This window comes from Rana temporaria, chromosome 4, assembly GCF_905171775.1.
Source record: "Rana temporaria chromosome 4, aRanTem1.1, whole genome shotgun sequence".
NCBI lineage: Eukaryota > Metazoa > Chordata > Amphibia > Anura > Ranidae > Rana > Rana temporaria.
In genome coordinates, this window is record NC_053492.1 from 75,001,412 (window position 1) to 75,024,570 (window position 23,159).

At 46.1% G+C, this 23,159-nt stretch overlaps 1 protein-coding gene across 1 annotated transcript in view; it reads left to right on the plus strand.

Annotated features, from left to right (window-relative positions):
- Positions 1–23,159, plus strand: part of LOC120936309 (cytosolic 5'-nucleotidase 1A-like) — a 64,649-nt gene that overhangs the window by 4,940 nt on the left and 36,550 nt on the right. The window lies entirely within an intron of this gene.

Here is a 23,159-nt window from a genome sequence, read left to right on the forward strand (position 1 = left end):
AGTCTCTGTAGAACCTAGGGGGACATGCAAGGAAAAAAAATAACAGCATTTTAGCTTGCACATGATTGGATAAAAAATCAGCAGAGCTTCCCCTCATTTCCGATCTACCCCTCAGATTTACAGCGACTGAACTTCCAAGTGCACTTTCAGTGCAATTTCAAGTGCACTTTGCACTTGTAGTGCAATGTGGATTTGCCTTTCGTAAATAACCCCCTTAGCATCAGCTATTGCTGCCCCACATGCAGGTGGGTGTAAATAAGCCCTTGGGGCCTAGCAGTAAGCCTGGGTTCACACATATGCAAACACAGACATCGCATTGCTGTGCTGATTACATGCGATGTCTGTGCAAGGATTTGCCCAAAAGAGAAAAGAGGTGCAGGAACCTCCCCCTTCCTCACTGGAATTGGATTGCATGGCTTCACACCCATGAGATCCGATTCCTTCCCCGAATTCACAGTTTGCACTGCGAACCGATCTGGGGGTGTCATTAACTTTATATTGCCACCCGCAGCGGTTCACAGAGGGCAGTGTGAACTGCCTGCAAGGAAGATGCGATGCGGGAACTGGCACTGGAATCACGCTGGTTACCGCATCGCATGTGTGTGAACCCAGGCTGATGGGCCACTAACCACAGCAGCCAACCAGGTTTTGTGTATTTAGCCAAAAATTACGATTTTGATTGGTTGCTATAGATTACTACACTTTGTTGACTCCTATTTGTCCTACTGAAGGAGCAACTCAACACAAAACGGCTTGGAAAAAAGATTGCTCGATTCCCCCATCAATACATTCAGCGTTGATGGGGGAATCACTCCCGCAGTGCTACTGTGTTCTGTCGATGGGGAGCACACTACACCTGTAGAGTACAATGGCATACCCTCCAACTTTTTGAGAATGGGAATGAGGGACACCTGTCAGCAAAAGTATGCAGGCATAGGATACACCCCCTTGCCACGCCCCCTTAAAGGAGAATTGTAAAAAAAAACAAGATTGGTTAAACCTACAAGTGCTTTTTTTACCACTATTATTCCTTTATATTGGCTTTTGTAATTTACAAATGCAGCAATTTAGAAATCAGATGAAAAGTTTAGCGCTGGAAAACACTTTTTGATAGATAAAAAGTGCATTTTATATACATCTATAAAGATCAGACCAAAATGAGGGACAAATGAGGAGGAATGGGGGACAGAGGGACATTGCTCCAAATCAGGGACAGTCTCTCCTTGAAATCAGGGACAGTTGGGAGCTATGTACAACGGTCACTGCTGGGAGGCTATAATGATTGGGGGGAAAAAATCTGAAAGGCTGATCGACTTCAGTACAACCAGCCTGCCCATAGACAGATCGAAAAAATCGCCTGGGTCTTGCTGAACTGGCCCAAGTTCCATCCATCTTTCTCCGGCTTTAGTGTCCATGTTATACAGCATAATATACCTCTATCATTTAAAAAACAAAAATTGTGTGCTAATTCAAGAAGCTATGCAGCAAAAATAGACAAATATGCATGAATGACTATCCTTAATTAAAAAAAAAATGCAGTAATATGCGATACTATGCGATAATGTTGTCTATTTTTAGGGTGATATTATTCTTTGGTGTATATCTTATACATTCGTTTTGGTTGATTGTGAGGTCCATAGCAGCGCACAAGTACTTCATATTGAATATTTTTTCCCTTTTATCAGTATTGAGATCCTCCTAACCTCATGTGTGTTTTGCTGAGCTCCTGTAATGACAAGCGGCAGGCCTGAAGGCACCCCCTACACTTAACATTCCTCCTGGGCAGCAGAGCTGACATGCCGTACATAGCAGTGTGACAGTGAGGCTTCAGGCCTATCCTATCTCACCATCCCCATCCACACCACATTCCTGCTCTGCTGTGGACATGACTCACACACCGGCTGCAGGCAGTAATGGAGGGAAGGAGGGGATAATAAGTGAATGACTCCACCAAATCCCAGCTACTGTAATCAGGCTGTTAGAAAGGTGTGTTTACATCCTACGCTTTGTATACGTGTTTAACCCTGTCAGGTTTGATTAGGTAACAATAACTAAAGTACAATTGGTGTAGTTTCCTTTTACACTGGCAGTGACACAGGCTTTCTATACACGGCTGGGAACAGCAAAAGTGGTACAAATTTTTAGGATTTAAAAAGGGCAGTGAGGAGGTGACATAAGGCCACCTCACGCCTGTCAGACGCTTTCCGGAAAGCACTCCACCACAGAGGGCGAAGCTCATGCAAATTAGCCCATATGTGTGTTTGTAGCATATTTCTGCACATATATGTAGCACCCTGATGTCTAGGCAGGGTTGCTAGTAAATTTGCTAGTAAATTTGCCTTCCATGTATTCACCTTGGCCAATTGATAGGAGATCGATTAATTTCAGCCTTATTCTGGAATTGCTACACTTCTCTCGTCTGTCACTAGATGACATTAGATAAGACAAGGGCATTGCAAGTGTAGCGCCTGGTTACTTCTAAGGTAACCGGTGCTGTAGAAATTTAGGGGTAATCACAGTGTAAGTGACTCTGATTCCAATTTCAACCAATTGATTAGGGTCTCTGTTTCAGCTTGGCTTTGCTGTGGGCTCACTCTGTCGTGCTGGGGTGTTTTCCCACCCCGGTGCGGTAGGTGGCAGCGGTGGAGTTGAGGTTGGGGTGTTCTCTCCCGGCGACCAATCAGGAGGTTTGAGCCTCGCTGGGCATGCTGGGAGAGAGTACTTATGAGGCAGACGCCATTCTGTGTGGCATCCACCTTTAGGGTGGCCACATCACGGCGCTCCGGCGTTATGGCCTACCTGGCCGGAGTGGGCGCGTTATGCTATGTTCCTGGCTTCGGGCCTAAGTTGGTCCGGAGCATTTGAGCAGGACGGGGACCCAGTGGTCGACTGGGTTCCTATTTCGAAGATCCCAAGCGAGTTTAGCTGTTCGGTGGGGAGTCCATCTGAGGAGCGCCAATGAGAGGCTGGCGGTCCAACAGGATTCTGACGAACCATCGGGGATCGAGGTGACCGGACACTGAAGGATTGACTCCTCTTTCAGTCTGTACCTGTGGTGACGTTAACAAAAGAGGTTCTGTTCTGACTTTCATCTCAAAGGGCCTGTGGCAGAGGTTCCATTCTGACGTTCATCTAAAAGGGCCTGTGGCAGAGGTTCCATTCTGACGTTCATCTAAAAGGGCCTGTGGCAGAGGTTCCATTCTGACGTTCATCTAAAAGGGCCTGTGGCAGAGGTTCCATTCTGACGTTCATTAAAAAGGGTCTGTGGCAGAGACTTTGTTCTGGAGAGATTCGAGCGGTGTTCCGGCTGCTAGGTCAGTGAGAGAGGCCTATCCGGGCACGTTACACCCACTCAGGCAGGAGTGGTGTAAGAAAAGCTGCTATACCTAGGAACAGGACTGTTCCAATTACTAAGCCTGAATCTGCGGTTCTCCTTTTTCACCTCTATCCCTTTCATCACCTGTTAACCGTTTTTACCCGCCTGGGTAATAAAGAGCACATAAAAAGACATTTATTCGTGGACATTCCTTTACTGCTGCTGTGTGCATCATTCATTCCTAGACATTCAGAGAGAGAGAACCATGAGGTAAATTTGCCATCTCATTCAATAACCAGCGGCTCCTTCGGGGGTGAGCGCTACACAAGGACAGATTAGGAATAGATGGGGTATCTCAGCCAATGGGCAGGGATCTTCTTTGGTCCCTTGGCCTGCTGGGAGAGCCTATTTATCTGGGTGAGGTCAGATGATCGTGGTTCTGTGCCACTTGGATGGCTGTCTGGGTGGACGCGTGTTGTGCTGCCCCGGGCTGCTAGGCCAGAGCCTAAGGCCTATACATTGCACCTACTAAAGGGTGTCCTGGCCCTAAACCCTCTCTCCCACAGTTCTGTTTGTAGCACTACTCCCGGAGGAGCTGCTGGTTTGTTTTGGGTGGCACATTTACCTCGTGGCTCTCCGAATTTCTAGGGGTGAATGGTGCTTATAGCAGTAGTAAAGGAATGTCCACGACAGGTGTCTTTTGCTGTGCTCTTTATTACCCAGCTGGGTAAAAACAATAAAACGTGTGGTGAAGAAGGTAGAGTTGAAAGGAGAAGAAGAATAGCAAATTCAGGCGCAGCAATAGGGAAACAGTCCTGCTCCCACGTGTAACACTTCTTGCGCCAATCCTGGTTGAGTGGGAATAGCATACCTGGACAGGCCTCTCTCACTGACCTGGCAGCCAGGGTATCGCTCGAACCTTTAAAGGAAAAAAAAGTCTCTGCCACAGACCTTCCTGAAATGAACTGTAACCTTTTGGGAGAAGTCTCTGCCACAGACCCTTCTGGAATGGATTCAGAGAGAAACCCCTGCCACAGGCCCTCCTGATTGTGGTTACGGAGATGAACCTCCTTGGTAGAATTACGCCTGGATCTCCTTCAAGTTGCTTTCAGGTACCAACTGACAGGTGACCAGCCTCTCAGTGTCCGGATACCTCGATCCCTGGTGGTTTGTCGAGACCCTATTGGATCACCAGCCTCTCATTGTCTCTCCTCAGATGGACTCCCCACCGATGTGCTATAACGCTTGGGATCTACAGGAATGGGAGCCCAGTCGACCACTGGGTTCCTTGCCGCAGCTCAAATTTTCCGGACCAACATGGTCCCGGAACCAGGAACTCCGCGTGGCACACCCCGGGCCGGTAGGCCATAACGCTGGGGCACTGTGGTGCAGACACCCTAAAGGTGGATGCCGCACTTGAAGAAGAAGACCCAGAACCAATGGCGTCTTCCCCCTAAATACCCTCCTCCAGCATGCACAGCAAGGCTCAACCCTCCTGATTGGCTGCTGGGGAAGAGCACCCAAACCTTGACTCCACTGCTGCCACCTACTGTCCCGGGGTGGGAAGAACACCCCAGCAAAAACAGAATAAGCCCATAGCTCAGCCAAGCTGAGACAGAGACCCAAATTTAAACACATTAACCAGATCAGAGTTTAATTAACACTCTGTTCTCCCTCTAAATTTAAATAGCACCGGTACTTTGAAGTAACCAGGCGCTACATGTTTAAGACACAATAAATTACTTTGCATTCAAGAAGTGTCTGGCGCCCATAAATCTACTTTGCATTATACCCACCATGCCTTGTAACCCACTCTTCATAGAAGGATGTCAGCTATCCCTATCTCTGGAGGTTCTCATTAGACCAAAGGGGACCCGGGACTAGGGTTGCCAACTTTTCTTCAAGCCAAACCCGAGCATTTAGCGGCGCACAGTAATTTTTTTTTTTAGTGTATACTATAAGATTGTAACAAACCTGGGACACCTTTGGGCACTCCAAAGAGAATAGTAATTTGGCACACATAGTGCCCCCTCTCCCTCCTGTCAGGCCCTGCCCCTTCCCCTTAGGCCGCGTACACACGATTGGTTAAACCGATGAGAACGGTCTGATGGACCGTTTTCATCCGACTAAACCGATCATGTGTGGGCGCCAATGGTTATTTATCCATCGGTTAAAAAAAATCCAACTTGTTTTAAATTTAACCAATGGATTCCTAACCGATAATAAAAAAACGATCGTTAATAGGCACAACTATCGGTTAAAAATCCACGCATGCTCAGAATCAAGTCGACGCATGCTTGGGAGCATTGAACTTTGTTTTTTCAGCACGTTGTTGTGTTTTACGTCACCGCGTTCTGACACGATTGTTTTTTTAACCGATGTTGTGTAGGCACGACTGACCATCAGTCAGCTTCATCGGTTAACCGATGAAAACGGTCAATCAGACCTTTCTCATCGGATGGACCGATCGTGTGTACAGGGCTTTAGGCCTCATGCACACTGGATGTTATAATAAAGTTATAAAAACGCCAATAGCTTTGCAGCGTTTTTGCAATAGCGTTTTTTTATTTCTTTCAATGTGATCAAAAACGTTAAACGCTGGTGAGCCGTTTTTGAGCGTTTATCTGCGTTTTTAGGCGTTTTTTTACGTTAGAGCGTTTTTACACCTGAAAAACTCCTCTCAGAACCCACTAGGTTTTATTACAGACAAAAAAGCCCCAGTCAAAAACAGTTCATAACAGCCTATGTGAGTTATTTACTAAAGGCAAATCCACTATGCACTACAGGTGCACTGCCTTTAGTACTGTAAATCAACCTCTATGTGTGCATGGACACATAGGGGGCTATTTACTAAAGGCAAATCCACTGTGCATTTCCAAGTGCACTGCAAGTGCACTTGGAAGTGAAGTCACTGTAGATCTGAGGGGGACATGCAAGGAATGATTGGATGATAAAATCAGAAGAGCTTTTGGGGGGGCGCAAACAAACTGAAAAGATCAGAAAAAAACATCAATTGCAGCCTCACTGTGCCATCAAACACAGTCACTGTGCCATCAAACGCAGCCCCTGTGCCATCAAATGCAGCCATTGTGCCCATCAATTGCAGACACTGTGCTCATCAAACGCAGCCACTGTGCCCATCAAACGCAGCCACTGTTCCCATCAAACGCAGCCAGCGTGCCCATCAAATGCAGCCACTGTGTGCATTAAATGTTGCCACTCTGCCATTAAATGCTGCCACTCTGCCCATAAAATGCTACCAACAAATGCTGCTACTGTGACCATCAAATGCTGCCACTTTGACATCAAATGCTACCACTGTGCCCACCAAATACTGCCACTGTGCCATGAAATGCTGCCACCAAATGCTGCCACTGTGCCCATCGAATGCTGCCACTGTGTCCATCGAATACTGCCAGTGTGCCCACCAAATGCCGTCACTGTGACCCCCGGCCAGCAAGTGGTGTCCTCCATGCATCTCCCATCCTCTCCTCCTGACAGACATCCAATCACAGTGCCTGTCTTTTCAGTCAGTCAGGTGACAGGTAATAGACCTGCGCACCTGATTGGCAGATAGGTGGTCAGTGTTAGAAAAGCGAATATTTATTCACTTTTCTAACACATCTGGGAGAACTGCAAGCGCAATTATTTTTTGAAGCCTATTAGAGCCTATGGCTCTAATCAGGTGCTTCAAAAACACCCACCGCGGCTGTAATTCAGGCACCCGAAAATGGGCCGGCCGACCGAATAGGGGGTGGCGGCGACAGCCATGGATAGATTCATGCAATGCATGAATCTATCTGTTGGTCATAGAGGGGGTGGCTGGAGAGAAGGGGTGGCGCCCGTGCGCCCTTATGGACTGCACTTGTAGTGCAAAGTGGATTTGCCTTTTGTAAATCAACCCCATAGGATAACATGCTGAAGAGTTTATTGACTGTAGAAAAAACGTCTGAAGCCAAAGACAGCAGCTGTAAAAACAAACAAAATAGGTCCAGTGTGAACGAGCCCCTAAGGCTCATACACAAGATACGAAAGTCAGAAGTAAAATTTTGTCCGACGAACGATCTGCCGATTTTTGGATCGTTAGTACGGTGCTCTCGACAGCCGATTTCAGTTTTCCGTCCAACAAAAGCTGGATGTGCAGACCATCATTTTTTTGTCGTACGTGAACTCAACATACGATTTTCATTTAGATAGCACAGTTCTAACTGTGGGGGGAAGAGGACTCACTATATGAGATGACAAATCATGTTTTCTACTTTGTAGAAAGACATGATCTGTCCTCTCCTCAGACAGCATGGGGATTTTTGTGTTTACACACACAAACCCCCTTGCTCCCGCTCGTGCACACGATCGCGCGTGGCTGGCAGCGACCGCACCCACCGGCCATGCGCATCGGGTTCCCCGCTGTGACTATCCTATATATACAGGATTTAGCCCAGGAGACCCATTCTGCTGCAGTATATCTGTGTGAGCCGATCGGGAACCGGTTAAAAAAGTCCCTGACCCTTTCCAAAAACTCAGCTGCTGAGAAAAAACTTAGATGGGAACGTGTTCCATAGGAAACCATGTCACTACACACCACCAATCTGAAGTGGCCAAGGTATTCCCCAACCCGGCAGCACATGTATACATGCTGCCTGTATACAGGCGGCTGTGAGGTAGGGAATGCCTCGATGGGAAATCCCTGGTCTAGGGGCAGATTACCGGTAATTATGTTGAATGCATCTGAACGCTTCTAAATGGATGTAAATGTAAGTACATTTAAACACAGGACAATTTAAAGCGGGGGTTCACCCAAAAAAAATGTTTTGAACATTACATTCAGCCGAGTTGTCAGAATGACAATCAGCTGTTTTTTTTTTTTTATCCCCGTACATACCGTATTTTCACCGCCGCTTCCGGGTATGTCTTCTGCGGGACTGGGCGTTCCTAATTGATTGACAGGCTTCCGACCGTCGCATACTGCGCGTCACGAGTTGCCGAATGTCGGTGCGCAGGCGCCGTATAGAGCCGACTCGCAGTCCGGCTTCTTTCAGCAACTTGTTACGCGCTGTATGCAACGGTCGGAAGCCTGTCAATCAGTTAGGAACGCCCAGTCCCGCAGAAGACATACCCGGAAGCGGCGGTGAAAATACGGTATGTACAGGGATAAAATGAAAAAAAACAGCCGATTGTCATTCTGACAACTCGGCTGAATGTAATGTTAAAAATATTTTTTGGGGTGAACCCCCGCTTTAACCTGGTAAATATAACATTTGTTTATACTTCCCAGATAATTTCTCCAGCATTTAAATAAATCACTAACAGGAGGTTAGTGTGAATGAGGTCTAAGCCTGGATTCACAGATTTTGGAGAATCTTTTTTTACAACTTTTTTTGTGTGCGATTATGTGCATTTTCTTCAAGTGTTTGTGAATTTTTTGGTTTAGTTACTGGGAGTAGGCGGCAGTTTTTAGGTGCGACATTGAGCGTAAAAAAAACAAGTTGTACAAGTTTTTCAGGCACTCCCATATCTTTTTCTATGGTTTTGCTCTCTCACTGGCCTCACCATTGAGGCGTCGTTCTTCTACTGCTCCGTCACTAGTGAGTAAGATTCTGCAGCATTCTGGACAGTGAGGAAGAGACACCTTGGAAGCATAAAAGTAGATTATCATTCTACTTCACAATCCTGTTGCTGATAAGTTGCCTCTACTGACAGGATCACTAGTCTGACATGGGCCTAGCAGGATTATGGGAAGGCACACGCGGTTATCAGCCATGATGGCTCTGCAGTTTCCTGATCGTAGTCGTTTTAATGATGAAGTTGGAAAAAAACGTTTTTTCTAGCGGCTGAAAAACGTTGTTTTTTAAATGCCGAAAAATGATCGTGTGTACGCGGCATAATGTCCAAAACGTTGTTTTTTCTAGCGGCTGAAAAACGTCATTTTTTAAATGACGAAAAATGATCGTGTGTACGCGGCATAATGTCCAAATGCAGCTTCAGTCTCATGTTGTGGTTATAAAAAACTGCCATGTAATGTGCAAAGTGCTGGTTTATATGACATTGAAGAAATGGCTATATAGGCATTGGGTACTGTGATCGTGTATTGCTGTATTGGGCTGTACCCACCCTGTACAGGTTATCTTGTATTTATAAATCCATACATAAAAAAGCAAGCAACAGTCAGGTCCATAAATATTGAGACGTTGACACAATTCTAATCTTTTTGGCTCTATACACCACCACCATGGATTTGAAATGAAACACACAAGATGTGCTTTAACTGCAGACTTTCAGCTTTAATTTGAGGGCATTTACATCCAAATCAGGTGAACGGTGTAGGAATTACAACAGTTTGTATAGGTGCCTCCAACTTTTGAAGGGACCAAAAGTAATGGGACAGATTAACAATCATAAATCAAACTTTCACTTTTTAATACTTGGTTGCAAATGCTTTGCAGTCAATTACAGCCTGAAGTCTGGAACGCATAGACATCACCAGACGCTGGGTTTCATTCCTGGTGATGCTCTGCCAGGCCTCTACTGCAACTGTCTTCAGTTCCTGCTTGTTCTTGGGGAATTTTCCCTTCAGTTTTGTCTTCAGCAAGTGAATGCATGCTCAATCGGATTCAGGTCAGGTGATTGACTTGGCAATTGCATAACATTCCACTTCTTTCCCTTAAAAAACTCTTTGTTTGCTTTTGCAGTATGCTTCGGGTCATTGTCCATCTGTACTATGAACCACCGTCCAATGAGTTCTGAAGCATTTGGCTGAATATGAGCAGATAATAATATTGCCTGAAACACTTCAGAATTCATCCTGCTACTTTTGTCAGCAGTCACATCATCAATAAACACAAGAGAACCAGTTCCATTGGCAGCCATACATACCCACGCCATGACACTACCACCACCATGCTTCACTGATGAGGTGGTATGATTTGGATCACGAGTAGTTCCTTTCCTTCTCCATACTCTTCTCTTCCCATCACTCCGGTACAAGTTGATCTTGGTCTCATCTGCCCATAGGACATTGTTCCAGAACTGTGAAGGCTTTTTAAGATTTTGTTTGGCAAACTCTAATCTGGACTTCCTGTTTTTGAGGCTCACAGATGGTTTACATCTTGTGGTGAACCCTCTGTATTCACTCTGGTGAAGTCTTCTCTTGATTGTTGACTTTGACACACATACACCTATCTCCTGGAGTGTTCTTGATCTGGCCAACTGTTGTGTAGGGTGTTTTCTTCAACAGGGAAAGAATTCTTCCAGGTCTTTTGGTGTTGCTGAGCTCACCGGTGCGTTCTTTCTTTTTAAGGATGTTCCAAACAGTTGATTTGGCCACACCTAATGTTTTTGCTATCTCTCTGATGGGTTTGTTTTCTTTTTTTCAGCCTAATGATGGCTTGCTTCACTGATGGTGACAGCTCTTTGGATTTCATATTGAGAGTTGACAGCAACAGATTCCAAATGGAAATAGCACACTTGAAATTAACTTTGGACCTTTTATCTGCTACTTGTAAATGGGATAATGAGGGAATAACACATACATGGCCATGGAACAGCTTAGCAGCCAATTGTCCCATTACTTTTGGTCTCTTAAAAAGTGGGAGGCACAAATACAAACTGTTGTAATTCCTACACCGTTCACCTAATTTGGATGTAAATGCCCTCAAATTAAAGCTGAACGTCTGCCGTTAAAGCACATCTTGTTTGTTTCATTTCAAATCCATTGTGGTGGTGTATAGACCCAAAAAGATTAGAATTGTGTTGATGTCCCAATATTTTTGGACCTGACGGTAAATATTTGCCGTGGACCCCTAGTGTTAGTCCTGCTCTGAAAAGGATTGTTCTCAGTCAACACTGTCATTCAGGACAAAGCTGGGCAGATAAAAAATGATGTTGCTGAGGAGGCCTGTAATACATCCATAGGGAGCTATTTTCATTGTGCTGCTCTGGGAAACCATATAGCTTCCTGGCCTCTGTCCACCTCAAATCATATTAAACATTGAACAGTGAACTGTTTATGTTCTGTTACTATCTCTAAATAGCACCCTCTAGTTAAATAGGTGCTAAAGTGAGTATTTGGTATTTGTCTGGCAGAGTAGGTAAATTTAGGCAGGCCTAGTTGGTTGCGAGGCCTGTTTTTTTTTATTCTGGGCTGGAAGCGGATCAGAGTAGCAGCTGGTGACTTAATATAGGCAGCATCACTGACACCTCCCTCCTTTTTCTAGAGCTTGCTAGAAAGCTCTGGAAGGAGAGAAGGACTGGAGAGGTGGAGCTGCCTGGGGTGTTTTAGGGAGCTCTGACCAATCCCCACGGGAAGCTTCCCAGTCTGGGGGGGTGACCCTGACTCTGACCCTAAGTTTGACCCTGACTTTGACCCTGACCCTGGACTCGGGTGCATCCAGGAGGAACGACAAGATCCTGGAAGGAGAGGCACATGGGAGAGCAAGCAGAGGACAGCTGGAGAGAGCACTTCTAAGAGTCTCCAGGGAGGACAACTGGTTACAGTCAGGAGTTCTGGTGAGTAGAACACAGTCGGGAGGACTGGGGAGGCACACCTGAGACAATGGGAGATGGGTGCAGATCCTGAAGAGAGGACTGTGGGAAGGGCAGTGGAGAGAGGTCATTGCAGCCAGGCAGGCTGTCAGGGCCTGAAAAGAGCTCTCCGGGAGTGGTAGCTGAATAGAGGATAGCTAGCACCTAAACTATTTCTACACCACAGGGGCCCAAGGTCCCTGCCCACAAAAAGGCAGCTCATTGAGGCCTGGCTAAAGTAGTGTCAGGCCTACCCATGCGGTGCTAGCTAGTCTGGAGGAAGAACAGTCTGCAGCAAGGGAAATGCTGGAGGAGAAACAGTGTGCAGCAAGTGTTTGTGCTGGAGAGAAGATTGGAGTGTATATACTGGAGTGTATATAGAAGTCCCAAGCAGGTTTGCACTGAATATTTCTGGGCATTCCATAATTCCCAATTTCTCATCCAAGTTTAATCCCCTCAAATAAAAAAAAAATACAAACAAAACTATGGACTGTTCTATGTCTTGTCTCGTGAACCACTACATTCAGCAACCCCTACGGGTGGGCGTGGCTACATGTGGGATACTTTCACTTCCTCTGTGGTCACCAAAACAGGAAGTAAGCAAAACCCTACAGACACCAATAGGGCACTCTGTTCATAGGCAAGGGAAGTGTTCGCTTTTATTGCATTATAAAAAATAAAAATAAATCCCTCTGACTTCTGCGTGGTCTCCAAGTCAGGAAGCAAGGGGAGTGGAGGCATGATGGTATAAACCTGACAGAGGTTCTGATACTTTCTTACTCGCAATATAAACTTGACAAAGATTATATGATGTGTCACAGTATAATGCTTCCTTACAGTATAAACCTGACGGGCTCTAACCCTTCCCCACGCTATCCAAAATTATGACACAATGGACACTATGGGGCAGATTAGGCCCCTCTTACATGGGACGGATCTGTTTGATGGACTTTGCTTGCTCTGTGAAGATCGCTCTGCTGATCCCCACTGATTTATGGGGAGATAGGATAAAAACAGACTGCCTGCTCATTTTCATCCGATCCGCCAGACAGAAGGAAAATAGAACCACCATCATTCTGGATTTGGCAGACAGGATCGGATAGCAGTGGGTGTCATTTGTTGCCCCATAGGGCTGAATGCAGCGTCCGATCAGGTCCACCCCTGAGGCCCCTTTCACACAGGCTATCTGATCAGGTCCGCCTGCCAGTTTTTCAGGCAGACCTGATCGGACGCTCCATTCAGCCCTATGGGGCGGCGGATGTCAGCGGTGACATGTCCGCTCACACCCGCTGCTATCTGATCCTGTCCGTGAAATCCGGACTGATGGAGAATCTATTTTCCATCCGTCTGGCAGATCGGCTGAAAATGGACAGGTGGTCCTTTTTCATCCGATCTCCCCATAGAGGAGAGTGGGGCTCTGACAGGTCCATCTCTGCACAGTGAGCGGAGACGGACCTTGCATCCGCCGGCTCAGCGAGGATCAGTGAATGGATCCTGCTGAGCAAAGCAGAGTCCTGCAGGCGGATAACCCATGTGAAGGACCCCTTACTACAATTGGCGCACATGGACTCCGATGCAGCTGTGCATGGTAGCCAATCAGCTTCTAATGTCAGCTTGTTCAATTAAGCTTTAGCAATGAAACCTGTAAGCTAATTGGTTACTATGCACAGCTGCACCAGATTTTGCACGCTGATGTTTTAGTAAATCAACCCCTGTGTGACCCTCTTGTAGGTTTATTGCCCTTAGGCTGCTTCCCACAAATCCAGGCCCAGAGGAAATCTAAACGCATTGGATTGCTGAAACATGTTGAAAGATGTAGTTCTCCTGGAGGCATTCCGTTTGTGTAGTTACTAGTTTCCTGATTAAAAGTATATGTTTGACAGAGTAGAGAAGGGTTATAACCTCCGTCATGTTTTTTGTGCTGTCTGTGGTCCTGCTGTGGGTAGTTATCCTCTCAGCTGGTCTTTGTGCCGGTATAGAAATGTTTAACTCCTTTTTCTGTGACAACTGTGGATTTCAAAGGGAAATCTTTAATGGGGACACCTAGTCCAGTGACAACTGTCTAAATCTGGCTATACACTATAGAATCTGATTGTACAATCTTCTTTTGGATTTAGTAAAACTGGATAATATGTGGACAAATCTAACTAATGCTCTCAATTTATAACCAATTAGGAGATCCTGGTACTAATTCATGGGTGCTCAACCTGTGGCTCTCCAGCTGTTGCAAAACTACAATTCCCATAATGCCTCAGCCTTTGGGAGACATGCTTGTACCTGTCAGCGGCTTGCAATGCCTCATGGGAATTGTAGTTCCGCAACAGCTGGAGAGCCACAGGTTGAGCACCCATGATAGTTGATGGTAGGGCTATGGAGATGGAGATTGCACACTGTGTGGTGAAATATTCCCTGCTTTTGAGACATTTTTCTCTTCCTGCTGTGTCTCTGGGACAGGAAGTGAATGAAAATCTTCCTGATGGGACACATATACAAGTGTAAGCAAGTACTAATGCATTTAACCTGACATTGATAAAACATTTATAGCTGAGCCTCCAGGTGCATATGTTTTAAAATATGGTGATTGATTCATCACAAGTGAATATTTGATGAATGTCACGTTTACTGCTTTGTAACTATGGTCTGAAATGTGTTTCCTTTTAAAGTGGTTGTAAACATAGTTTCACCACTTTTACCTACAGGTAAGCCTATAATAAGGTTTACCTGTAGGTACTGGAAAAATCTCCTGAACCTGCACAGTTTAGGAGAAATTTACCATATACGCTTGCATCGGCTTCATCGGTGCTTGCGCACTAAAAAAAGGGCACAAGTGTGTCGTTTCTAAAGGGCAGTGCCGTGGCCGGTGGCTCCTGTGCGCATGTGCAGGAGTGACGTCACACGACTCTAGCCAGTCACAGAGCCGGAGTCCACGGCCTCCAGAAGGAAGAGGGGTGAAGAAAGATGCGGCCACCAGTGGGGACGTTGCGTTCCATACTTAGTCCATTATGCTTTTACTTTGCAGGGGAAAAAAGAGGAAGTAAAACCCATCAGGGTTTACTTGCTCTTTAAAGCGGAGTTCCACCCAAAAGTGGAACTTCCGCTTAATCCACTCCTTGCCCCCTTACATGCCACATTTGGCATGTCATTTTTTTTGGGGGGGGATCGGGGGCTTCAGGAGGAGTGGGACTTCCTGTCCCACTTCCTCCTTCCGCCCAGGGACCGCTTAGGCGATACGGTGATATCGCCTACAGCGGCCCCTCCCTGTAGGCGACCGCCTGGGACACGTGACAGGTCTCAGACGATCGCCTGACCTATCACAGTGCGCCGCTCGCTCATGCGCAGTGAGTGCCCCACCTTGAAGCCGAAAGCTGTCGAAAGTGGCCAGGTGTCCACACTAAGAATGAAGACACCGGCCTGGAGAGGGGGAAGTGGAGCTCCCGTCGGCGCGTCGCTGGACCGTGGAGCAGGTCAGTGTCTGTTTATTAAAAGCCAGGAGCTACACTTTTTGTAGCTGCTGACTTTTAATAAATGCAGCGCTCACCCCCGAAGGAGCCGCTGTTTAGTTTGGGATCGGCCTATTTAAGTTACCTTCTTGACCTGGTCTAGGGGTAATAGCTGTGAGTGTGAATAAAGAGCAAGTGTCCAGACGTCCAGAGTTTTCAATGCTTTATTCCAAGGCCTGTGTGTCAACATCAACATGACACACAAGAGAGAAAAGTTGATGAGCGTAGAGAAACTTTAGTATCAGGCCTTGGATATGAAAGAGAGCAAGCCTGCTCTCAGCAATAATGTAACCCAATTCGTCGCTACCACAATCAGGGTGGGTAAAGTGCCCCCGGACAGGTGTCTATCATAGGCCTGGCAGCCGGAGCGCCACTTAAGAATCACTGGGAGGAACAGGCCTCTGCCAGAGGCTTGACAATTTGAGATTTGTGAAATTAGATTGAGTGAATCCTCCCAGTCAGTTCAGATAGTAGAAGGAAAATCACCACTCAAGGTGGGTCTGCTATAGGGTCATACACAGGTGTAGGATTCCAAGGGTGCTGGCAGTGCACTAGGCAAGCATTGGCGTAAAATGAAGGATGGATGGCCGCACTCCAAACCAAACAGGTTGTCTTTATTTAAACGAACAGCAAAAACATACCGGATCACAGCAACAGAAACAGGAGGATAACCGACGTTTCGCACTGACTTAGTGCTTATTCATGGCCATGAATAAGCACTAAGTCAGTGCGAAACGTTCGTTATCCTCCTGTTTCTATTGCTGTGATCCGGTATGTTTTTGCTGTTCGTTTAAATAAAGACAACCTGTTTGGTTTGGAGTGCGGCCATCCATCCTTCAGTTCAGATAGTGTCACCCACTGACAGCTTGAGCATACCTGTCATGCAGTGTGGTGACCGGATCCCCGATGGTTCGTCTAGGCCTCCTGGACAACCTCTGATTCTAGGTTCTCCCGAGCCTATCCCCCATCGCACAGCTCCCGGCTTAGGATCCTCTCAGCAGAAGGTTGGGACCCAGCCAGTCGCTGGGGCCCCTCTCTTGGTTGGGATGAGGCTCCGCATGGTGCGTGACCCCAGTAAAGCAGGCCACGGTGGCGGGGCCCATGGATGTGCGCACCCTGAAGGTGGGTACCGCACCTAGACTCAGGCCCCGCACAGAACAGAGCGGCCAAAGGCGGTTGCCCAGATATACCCCCCCTCCCAAGAACTCCTCTCATTGGCTGCTGGGAGAAGGTGGGTCTGTCAGAACCCCTCTAGCGCCAGCTGCTGCCCGGGGGTGATAACGCACCCCCGGAGCGCAGACTGACCCACAGGACAAATTCTGAAAATTGGCAACAGCCTAAATTTCCATAAACTGTGAATGGGAGTAAACTAATCCTCCCATTCCAACTTACTCTAGCGTAGCGCCCGTACTGAAAAGTAAAGGGGCGCTACATAAACATAAAAAAAGCCTGGAACTCCCCTTTAAGGTGGGCTTTATGATAACGTGTCAGAGACATTTAGACTTATTCTTTGTGTGTTCAAGCAAGGCAGATAGTAAAAAAATGAATCATGTAATAGGTATGTAATAGCCTACTCATTATGATGTTTCTATATAAATCATTGCCAAGGAAATAGTTAATGATTATGTCAGAAGAAGAGGAAACATGAACTGAACGCACAACATCATGTAAAAGAGGTACTGAAATTGTTTCTGTGTTATGTATGAGAAAGTAGCAATGTCTGTGGAGGTAAGGAATTGACTGACGTTCATATACATATAGCATGCAGCTTGTTGCTCTATATGTCATTTGGAGTATAAGACAAACAGAGAGATCTCCAGGCTATCGATATGCTGGCCATAGAATTCCAGGTACTGAAATTTTGATATAGGTACATTGGCCCAGCTTGGACCAATGTAACTATGTATATACTATACCTGGCCAATGTCCCTAGAAGCTGGAAATAAGTGAAGACATTTTTATCCCAGTAATATCCAATTGCTTCTGGGTCCCATGCTGAGCATCTGGCCTGCTGCATTCAGAACACAGGAGGTCAGCCACTCATCACAAGGACTAATCAGAAAAGGCTTTGCATTTTTTGAATCAATGCACAGTGTTCTCTAATCGGATGAGGTGTAGAGCATGACATCTCTGCATCCCTGCCTCTCCACCTCCTCCAATCAGAGAATGCTTTGCATTCATTCAGAAAATGAAAAGCAATCTCTACATGGAGCCGTGCCAACTGGCCGACCTCCTGTGTTCAAAGTGCAGCAGGACAGTCGCTCGGTGCAGGACCTAAAAGCATGTGACCCAGAAGCAATTGGATATTACTGGGATAAAAATTTCTTCACTTATTTCCATCTTCTAGGAACATTGGGCAGGTATGGTATATACATTAATTTCCAGCTTCCAGGGGCATCAGCCAGGTATCATATATACATAGTTGCATTGGTCCGAACTCAAAAAATATCAATACCTGGAATTCACCTTTAAGGTCACATGGACGCAGGGCGTTTCAAAAAATGAGCTACAAAGCCACTACCAACGCCAGGAAAAAGCGGCTGTAAAAACGTGCTTTTAGTAGCTTTTTGCACATTTAGCCGCTCTAGCTTTAAGCAGCATTTCTCTGCCTCTATTCAAAATCAGTGGTTCATATATATGAGACCCCATTGATTAGAATAGAAGTCACACCACAAGTCGGATCATGATGATCCGACTTGCGGTGAGGCATGTGCGCTAAGGATCTTGAAGGGGAACCCCCGCCAGAATTAAAAGAAATTGGTATGGGGTCCCCCCCAAAACTAATACCAGACCCTTATCCGAGCATGCAGCCCGGCAGGTCAGAAAAAGGGGGGGTGAGCGAGCGCCCTCCCTCCTGGACCATACCAGGCCACACACCCTCAACATGGGGCATGGGGACAAGGGCCTCCTCCCCCCACAACCCTGGCCGACGGTTGTGGGGGTCTGCGGGTGGTTCGCACACTTCACGTGCAGAGCTCGCCAGGAAGTCGGCACTGGGCTGCGCTATTCAAAGGCAGTGAGACATTTCCACGATCTCTGCAGCCAAGCATCGGGACAATGTCTCCCTGCCTGTGATTAGCTCAGCATCGCGCCGACTTCCTGGCGGGCTCTGAACGTGGAGTGTGCGAACACACCGGAGCTCATCCCTAGCAGTAACATGCCAACGGTAGATCAAAGCAAGATGGCACCGCTCCAAGCTCCGTGCATAATTCTCTGGCGCTTCATTGCTTCTAACTGAGCATCCCACTGAACATAAATAGCCAGGCAGAAAATTAAGCCACACTCTATAAATGTCAGAATGTAGGGTTTATTCTGGTTACATTGAATAAAACCTACGGTGTGACATTTATAGAGTATGGCTTAATTTTCGTCTAACTGCAGATCAGATATTTGCTAAGATGGCAGCTTCCATGGCTTGAAAGGTGGGTTCCATTCCAATTTAAGGCACCACATAAATGTGAATGTGTCCTCAAGTATTTTTTAATCCCCTATTCATTCCATCCAAAACTATAAAACTGTCTTTAGAGTTGGGATTTTTGTTCAGTACAAACATACATGTATGCATGCTAATCTGGGGAAATAAATTGCTGTGGTGTGTTGTGTCACTTAAAAACGTGTCATTGGCATCTATCCTCTATAACCATCTTAGATCAGTAATTCACCAGGTAGCAATTAAAAAAAAAAAAAGACTGACAACCATTTTTGTTTCTCTTAAATTATTTTTAATTCCTTCTTATGCGTTTCCCTGTAAAACTTCAGTTTAGATGTTGTAAGTCGTATACTGAGAGATGGCTTCATCTACCGATTACACAGGATGTGGTTGTGTAAATTCCATCAGGCGGGACGCGTGGGGTTTTCCATCTAGTTAATGTCAGATCTGCTGAAAAAACTTCACGTGAAGGATCGATTTAGCTAATTGTCAGACCTGTTTGTAATCCTGATGGACGTGTTTACAGGAGATTTCATTTGTAATTATAACGTTCACACTTTTCAGTGGTTTCTGTAATCATGTCAACATTACTGGAACACCGGATTTCTAGAAGGGGAAGTGGGTCATCCAAAGGGTCTTGGTACACCCAGGTCTTGGTACACCCAAGTCTTGGCACACACAGGTCTTGGTACACCCAGGTCTTGGTACACACAAGTTAGGTAGGAATGTAATCTAGAGCAATAAAAGAGGCTCAAACTGGATGCTTCATGATGAATTTCTGCTTAAAGGGGTTTTAAAGGTTCGTTTTTTTATTTTCTAAATAGGTTCCTTTAAGCTAGTGCATTGTTGGTTCACTTACCTTTTCCTTCGATTTCCCTTCTAAATGTTTTTTTTTTCTTTGTCTGAATTTCTAATTTTTCTGTTTCTCCTCAGTAAGCTTGCCCCCCATCATCCGAGCTGTTCTGGCTGGGGGTTAGTAAGCCAGAACAGCATACTGAGGGGAACAGGAAGTAAGAAATTCAGACAAAGAAAAAAAAAACATTTAGAAGGGAAATCGAAAGAAAAGGTAAGTTAACCAACAATGCACTAGCTTAAGGCCCCTTTCACACGGGCAGACCGTTCAGGTCCACCTGTCAGTTTTTTAGGCGGGCGCTCCATGACCGCTGACATCCAACACGCTCCGATCCGCCAAAGTGTGATGGAGGAAAACTGTACTTTTCCATCCGTCTGGCGGATCTGACCGGATATAGGAGAGCGGCGCTCTGACAGGTCGGTCCCTGCACAGTGTGCAGAGACAGACCTGTCATCTGCCTGCTCAGCGGGGATCGACGGAGTGATCCCCGCTGAGCTAAAGCAGAGCCTGCACACGGACAGCCCCGTGTGAAAGGGCCCTAAAGGAACCTATTTACAAAATAAAAAATTAACCTTTACAACCCCTTTAAAGAACTCCGGCAAATGAAAGTTATTTAAAGATTTAAACCAAAGAACAAAAAAGGGAACTGATGTGTGAACCAAAGAACCTAAAAATGAATATGTGACTTCTAGGGGCACTCACCTGTGAACATATAAACCACATACAATTTATTAATGGCATAACAGTGTTAAAATTGTATATAAAACACAGAATAAAAACATAATCACAATTTTATCTGCCTCAACATTTTCAATATTGGCATATACAGTATCTGTGTAGCTCCTTCAGGAGCTTCTGGATTGTTGGCTTCTTTTGCCTTTTCTAGTGGTGACCCACTCTTAGTGAACACCTTACCATCACACCAGTAATGATAAAAATGGGCTTTATTAAACAAGGGAAGGGCTGATTGAACTGGTTTAACCATGGCAGGATTAAGCTGATCTCAAACATTGGAACAATTACAATTGCAGAAAAGTAAATGCCATTCATTGCCCTAGCTACCTGTGAAAAGGCCCTGCCAGAACTCACTAAGCAAGCAAATGGGATCGTCAGATGAAACAATAGCAGCAGAAACTGAGGTAAGTACCCTGGTGATATAAGGCAATAGAACCGACCATGCCAATAACAGTACAGCCTAATTACAAGCCAAGTCTAACCACTGGCCAGTGGAGCAGTATTTAGGTCTACCGACAGTGGGACTCTTTAAAGGGATTGTAAAGGTAAATGTTTTTTCACCTTAATGCATCCTATGCATTAAGGTGAAAAAACATCCGACGATACCAGCCCCCCCCCCCCGAACCCCTGTTTTACTTACCTGACCCCTCGGTCCACGTGATCCACTTCGGTTCCCAGCCTGGCCGTTGATTGGCTAGGCTGGACGGATTGATAGCAATGCAGCCATTGACTGCAGCAGATGACGCAGCGCGCCGGGGGGCGGGGCCGAGTGATACAGTCGGCAGCTTTGCCCGCCGCTGTATCACGGGAGCACGCTGGCAAAAGCTTTCCACCATGCTCGCTCGCTCGCATGAAGGTGGAAAGCTTTTGTGAGGAGGAGCCGAGACAGCCGCCGAGGGACCCCAGAAAACTGGATTCGGGGACACTCTGTGCAAAACGAGCTGCACAGTGGAGGTAAGTATAACATGTTTGTTATTTAAAAAAATAATAATATTTGCCTTTAGTGTTCCTTTAAACTTACATTGGAGTGGTCACCCTTAAACAACGTCTATTTATAATCCATAACAACGGAGGGAACACTATTAAAGTATCCTGGGCAGAGCTATACTGGGGACAGCCAAGATCCAAAGATCTAAATACAAATAATGTGAAGGAAGTGTCACCAGCACACCAAGATCTCCAAAATTGGTTCCAAAACGTTAATCACATAGTATCAATCACATGCCTGATGAAGGGGTTCTGCATGGCTCCGAAACGTCGCTTTTATTTTTTGATAATATGTGGTTAAAGTTTTGGACCCAATTTTGGAGATCCTGGTGTGCTGGTGATACTTCCTTCACATGATTGCAGTCGGTTCCAGCTGTTGGTCATTTCAGTATCCAATCTAAGGTACAACCATTTGTGCAGGAATGTGTGCATTGGGAGTATTGCATTGGAGGTTCTAAATACAAATAAGGTGTGACCAAGGACCTGTCATCACACCGATGCTCTGCAGGTACCCTCTGGTCAGCAGACTGTCCCCTAACGGCCACTCCTGTAGGGTGGATGGAACTGGCCGCAGTGCCTCTGGCTGGATGATGGCAAATGAGAAGTAGAAGCTGCACTGCCCCTGATGGTCTCTGTGCTGCTGGTTCATTTCCAGGGGTCAGGCGAAATGCAGCCCATAATCTCCTTGGTTTCCCCTCCCAAGCCTGCACCTTTTCGCTTTCTCCGGCTGCTGTGGCGTTCCACATGAGTCTGTGGGTAATCCCTGGTGCCTTTTGAGATCCCTGCAGGCTGGCCACTTGCCTGGCTCATGTTCCTAGGCAATAAACCATAAACCACAGCGCAAACAAGCCAGAAATGAAATGCAAATTTAAAAAAAGAGCAAGTGCTGTGCATACACTCAAGCCTCGTACACACTCTCGGTTTACTTACAAGAACCAGCAAGAAAACTGCTGGCAGAGCTTTCTTGCCGAGTAGACCAAGCGTGTGTACGAGGCTTTCAGGTTTCTCGTCTGAAAATCTGGGCAGAATGTCGACGAGAAAAATAAAGATCCTGCTCTCTATTTTCTCGTCGAGATTCTTGTCGGCCTGTTTCCCGATGAGGAACCCGGGAGTGTGTATACTTAACTGTCGCCGCAGAAACCCGCGCATGCTCGAAATGACTTTGACGCATGTGCAGTATCTTCCATGGCATAGGTAGCGTGAAGCAAGATGGTGGCGACGGTATCGAATGTGACGGGCGCATGCTCGTCGTAAGCGATGGCGTCACCGCGTTCTTGCCTTTCAAGAGAACCGCGGTTCTTTTGGAAGGTCTGTGTGTACACTCGGGCGGCAAGAGATTCTTGCCAATAATCTCGTCGGGAATATCAAAACATATACAAGAAATGTATTCGCATTTTGAAATAAAATAAATGTGAACTAACAAGCATGAGAAAAGTCTATGTTGAAATTTAAAAGTCCCAAAACGTCACCTTACTGACGTCACATCCAGCGGGCGGTGGCACGCAGACGAGGTTGTGTGAGACCCAATGCTGCCTCTTGAGCAGCATTGACTTCCATAACTTTTGACGATTGTCAAATGTGCTTTTATCTCTGGAATATTGTAAGTGTATTTTAAATTTTCTACTCAAATAAACAAGACGTATTACACCATATTGGATTCTCTCTCCTTTATGTATGAGTCACAACGCTATAGGAAGGTTCATATGATGTAGCATCTCCCTGCTCACCGATCTAAGCCTGATAGACCCACATGCAGTACTGCTATTCGGTCCAAATAAATATGGTTGTTTATCTGAAACTGCATTTAAACTCTGCTAA